Here is a 6071-nt window from a genome sequence, read left to right as displayed (position 1 = left end):
TATAAATCCTTTTATCCCTTAATAGTTCAGATGTTAGGCAGATGAGCTGGTCAGAATTTTATTTTTGTACAAAAGTTAATTGATGTATGTGTCCTGGGGTATGTTGTGCATTGTATTGTAGCTCCTTAGATGCAAAGCAAATTTATGAACAGTTGGGTCCTCAGGTTCTGTGGTTGCTGGCTTGCATTTGAGGCACAGTTAACATTCAACCAATTACAGATGAGACTAAATTCTTCATCAAAATTCTGCAATAATAACATTTTGTTGAAAAAGATGGGAAGTATATTGTATCATAAAATATTCATGACACCGTATTAGCAAATTTGTGCTAAACTCCATTAAAAACACACATTTACCCATTTATAGAAGAGACCAAATATTTGTAACCAATTATAGTGCAGTTTATGTATTTAACAAATAGGCAGAAGGTTTGTTTGTTTGTTTTAAAAAATTAATCAGACTTTTGCCCTGAGGAATGTGCACTTACAATATGTATGAACAGTGCTATCTGGGCTGTTGTATGAAAAATAAATAATAATAATACATGTGTAAAGCTTAATAACTCAGAAAACATGATCAACGGTGAAAGTACAGACATTGGACCAAAAGCATAGTACGTGTAAACAACTCGAAATGAGAGAGAAAGAGATTCTATGCAAAGTTACCAACATAGAAACAATATCTTTCTGAGTTCCCATATATTTGTTATTATTTTTAGTTATTTTAGCAAAGTTGAACAAAGGAGTGTTAGAGCCTCTGAAGAGATATCATTACCAACTCTAGCAAACATTTTGGGAGTGCTTACAATCTTGAATTTAGGAAGGCATTGTGAATCGCCAGGCAAAAAAAAAGGAAAACTCACTAATATTCTGTTGGATTGACTTTTGCTTTGATTATGGATTTTTTTTAAAAAAAAGGACATGCATTCTCCATGGCATAGTTTAGATAATTTTATGCAATGCGACAACATTTATTTTCATCCAGAGTCTCATTAATTTCTCCCCAAGTTGTAGTAGGAGAGTTGGAACCCTCTGCCCTCCAGACCTGTCTGACTAATCCTGGTGCCCCACTTCTGGCTAGTGAACCACCTGCTGAGAAACCCGAAAGAGACTCTATTTTAAGGAATGTGAAATTAGCTAGGGGCACCAACGGCTCTAATTAGTCCATTAGTTTGACTAACAGACAGACAGACAGACGGGGCCCAGTTTTCTCAGAAAGAATATCTGAATTTTTGCATAGATGTTTTGCATTTGCTGATCAGTCCAGTTTGTCATCCAACAGTAGCCCTAGGTATGTGTCTCCTCACCACAATGTTAACATCCTCAGTAGTAACATGACCAGTAGTAGTGTTGACCCAGTCTGACGAAAGTCTATCACCATCACTTAGAGGTGTTCAGCTGGAAATAATTTGACCTGCAGCAGGTCAAAAAATCCTACACAAATACTCCCCCTAATGTCCATTCCCGATACACCCCAAAATAGCAGTGTCATTAGAGAACAACTTTTTTTTTGGCAACTGACAAGACTCTGAGCTGTATTTGATGTCAGAAGTGTACAGAGTGAACAGGAAGGAGGAAAATACTCCTAACTATGGTCTCAGAGGTGCGGTCACTCATCCTGACATACTGTGGTCTCCTTGGAGGTAGTCTGTAATCATTGTCCCACGTGCATATCAGTCAGCTTGGGGCTAAATAGGAGTTAGGAGGATGGTGTTTAAAGCACTAGAGAAATCAAATAATATGATCCTCAGCACCCGTTCCTTTGTCGTGGTGAGAGTAGGCCTGATGGAGCAGGTATAAGATGGAGGAGGTATAGGATCAACACAAACTCTCTCAGTAGGGAAATTGCAGGAGATCCAGTGCAGTTCTAAAGAGATAGCAGTTGCTTAAAGGTCTCCATGATCAACACTACTGTCCTAAAATTATTGAGGTCCTTAAAGAGAGGCCATTGGCAGTGTATAGTACTTCAGTTCGGGGGCCCCCACTTTTTTTACTGGCACCCTCACCCACTGCTGCCTACCTGGATGATGTCTTGATCCACTCCTAAAGTTGGTAGGCCACCTGGGGAAAGTGCTGGAGTAGCTCAGACAAACCTTACCTCACATAAGCATATGTTTTATTCTTTTGAATTATTCTTATTTAAACCATGAAAAAAAAACACTTAGATCTATGTTAGGAACAAATGCATGCAAATTTTTCAGCGCCCTGGCATAACATTTACGTGAAATTGCCATAATAATGAGGATGGATTGATTTATTGATTGTTTTTATCTCATATCTAACTGTTGATCATTATTCCAGTCTAGTAGTTGGTGGTAATATACCTGGAAGTTGGCTGTCAATGGCCCAAAACCCTAAGGAAGGCTTTTACTATTTATTTTTTACGGAGCAATAAGCTAAGAATTTTGTTTATAAACAACCAATTTGTGGATCTGATTTTACAAAAATTTCTAGCAATTATTGCATTAACCCAGACCCAATAACCCACAGATATACACACTAGCATGTCCACTAGTTTGTTTGTTTTTCTATCTGCCCATGTAAGGAGCAGAGTACTTAACTGCCCTTGGAAGACAAAATAATTCTACTTTATCTTTTATTATATTATTTATATTCTTAATTAAATGTGACACAAACATGCTTCGTGACATGACAAGAAGTAAGTCCCTTTTCTGCCTGTTGGTGCCCCTAGACTGCCACAGTTAGTTTAATGGAACTATTTTACTGTACATATCCCCTGCACTGCTCTACAATAGACGCTTGCTCTAAGATATATCAGAGTTTAAACCAGCCACCCGCTTAATCTTTTGGCTCCTTATAATTATTAAGATGTTGCCCCTTTTTGACATGGGTATAAGCTATCAGCAGTCATACTTTGATGCAAAATAGTGGCAATAATTGTTTGCTTGCATACTGGTTTTAAAATGTGTCATGATTTGTTGTCACACATCAGTTTTTGTTAATTTTGTTGTTCATTTATGTTGTATGTAGCACCTTGGTCCTGGAGGAATGTTGTTTCGTTTCACTGTGTACTAGACTGTACAGTGGAACATTGGATTACGAGCACAATTCCTTCCGGAAGTGGGCTCGTATTCCAAAACACTTTTTTCCATAAGTAATAATGAAAACTCAAATTATTCGTTCCACAACCCAAGAAAATAAATACATACAAATAAAAAAAATTAACCTGCACTTTACCTTTAAAAAAAAGTAAAAATAAATCTAGACAGATAAGTGTTTCTGTTTATGCGTGCAGGTGCTGTGTGTGTGTGTGTGTGTGTGTGTGTGTGTGTGTGTAAAGTAAGAGGGGAAATCAGCCTTCCCCTTCTCATTTAACACAGTAAACCTTTCTTCTCTCTTATTTAATTTCTACACAAACACATACACACACGATAAGAGAAAGACTGTTTTGTCGGAAAAATTAGCAAGAAACATCGCTTACAAAAAAGATGGACTTCCTTGAAGGATACGGCACTATTGACTGATAGTGCCTTATCCTTCAAGGATAGATGCCGTACTGTAAGCACTGTGCAAGTGATTATGAAGGGGATCGTTGTAGGACTAAAATAATGAGTGATATTTATTTTACGAATCATGCACACCTTAATGCACCATACTTTCTTGTGGAAAAAATACTGAACATTCAGAAACTAAGTAATACAATAATTTATTGTACAAAAAAGAGAAAATATAGAAGATACAGAAAGTAGAAACATAGAACTTAAAAAATTCATAGACAGCACTGTGGATATAGGACGCTTTTTGTATTGTGTGATGTGTCAGTTGTTATACTGTTTTTGAAACTATTTGAAATCTATGACGACCAGGTGCCCCCACCACTGCTACTACCCTCTATCTTACAAATTCTAATATATTGTCCTAGCACCTTTACCTTTAAATATGGCATGCAGTGTGTTGGCCAATTCATATGTGAAAATTATTCTGCATGCCCACAAACAACTCATTCACAGTTTTCTCCCCTTCTTACACGTTCATTGCTCTGGAATAGGGAAAATCTGGACTCATTAACCACTTTATCTTTCCATTGCTCCAAAGTCCAATCATTTGCATGCTCCCTATCAACCTCACGTCTTTTTTCCAATAAGGCTTAGTAACAAGTGTTTTTCTTTTTTTCGCCACACTTTAAGTCCCAGTCTTATGAGTCCTTTGAGTCACATGTGGAAATGCTCTAACGTTCACTATTATACATAGCAGTGATTTATATATTATGATAAAAAAGCATTTAAGTTACATCCAATCACAGCCACTGAGACCTCTAGTGGCTAGAGCTGCTACTGATATGCATGGGTAGCATGATTAACAGTATATATATATATATACTCAGCATAAAAGGAACGTCCTCTGACTTTCAACTGTTTTTACTTTCAGTAAACTTAATGTGTAAATATTTGTATGAACACTTAAAGAGTCAACACCATAAGACATAAACTAAAAATGTTTCACAATGTGTCCCTAAATGAAGGGAGGCTCAAAATCAACCTACAGTATTGCGGACAGTCTGAGCACTGATGGAGGGATTGTGTGTTCCTGGTGTGACTCGGGCAGTTGTTGTGGCCATCCTGTACCTGTCACGCAGGTGTGATATATATATATATATATATATATATATATATATATATATATATATATCACATAGGCATATATATATATAGGCTCACATGTAGTGTATTGATTTTGGTAGGAATTTAAAATTTCCTATTTATTCATATTGACTTGTTCCCTATTAAAATTATAGAATTAAGTATCATTAAGTGTATTTAAATTTTAATCCCAGAAAATCTTATCACAATTATCACAAATACAGTATATAAACTGATAGCATTTTAATTCCGCACAATAACACAATAACAGAAATAGGGAAAATTGAAAAAATAACATGATGATAAATGATAAAATATATGCAACACTTTATAGTCAACATATCAAAATGTCAGTTAATACCAGTTAAATTCATACATAAAACTCACATCACAACTCAAAAACTAAGTCACATGGGATTTAGCCAAAGTAATAAATCTCCACATCACCAAACCATTGGTATAGGTCAAATTCAAATTCAAATTTTATTTGTCACATACACAGTCATACACAGTACGATATGCAGTGAAAGTGGATTTAGGGGGATTATGTTTATACTAGTTCTGTTGGTATGTGTATATTGATCTCAGTTGTGATATGGTCAATAGCTAAAGTCATATTTTAATGATGTATAGTTTGTCATGTTTCAGTCATTAGACTTATTAACAAATTTTGTCCTAATTTAATCAAAGGTATTTTAGTCACACTTTATTTTAATAACTTTTTACTGGTATTAGATTTATGCGAACAATGTCATGACTAGATAAAAAATCATAAATAAAAGATCATTCATTTACTGTAAGTCGTTTATTTTTTTTTAAGTTTCACGTAAATTTCTTTTTTTTTCATCAAAGGAAAATATACCTTTCACCATTTTTTTCATGTTCAAGACACCACATAAAATTATTGTAAATATATATTTATTATAATATTTTCACTAACAAAATAAATACTACGTTCTTCATTTTGTTGCTTAGTGTGGATTTCACTTCAGAGCTCTGAAATTCCAAGGCAAATGGTATTTCATGTAGACCCTTACCCTGACATTCTCTTTCCCTGATTGTGTTTTTGTCTACTCCTCTGTTACCCATTTTCCTAAGTTCCATCTAATCATGCCCATTTAGGGAACCTGATATGGGGGTTTGGATTGAGTAGCCCGTTATGTTTACTTTCTCCATTGTTTAGTCTGTATTTCATGTTTTGATGTAGTTATTGCCATTGTTTCCACAGTCTCTGATTTCTTTTAGGTCCTTTCCACCTTGGACCAGGGATAGGATGGCTTCCAGAAGAAAAGAAACTACTGCAATTTTGATTATGCTTCACCCATTGTAACAGCACAGATTTGGGATAACTTGGACAGCACTGCCATTCTCAATAATGTTTATAATCCTTTCTTCATGAATGGCATATAAAAGATTTATTCAGTTTAGTAATGTATGGAAAATGGTGGAAATCATGACTGAACATTGTGGA

This window comes from Clarias gariepinus, chromosome 18 (genome assembly GCF_024256425.1).
Source record: "Clarias gariepinus isolate MV-2021 ecotype Netherlands chromosome 18, CGAR_prim_01v2, whole genome shotgun sequence".
In the NCBI taxonomy this organism is placed as follows: domain Eukaryota; kingdom Metazoa; phylum Chordata; class Actinopteri; order Siluriformes; family Clariidae; genus Clarias; species Clarias gariepinus.
This window is presented reverse-complemented; position numbering follows the sequence as displayed.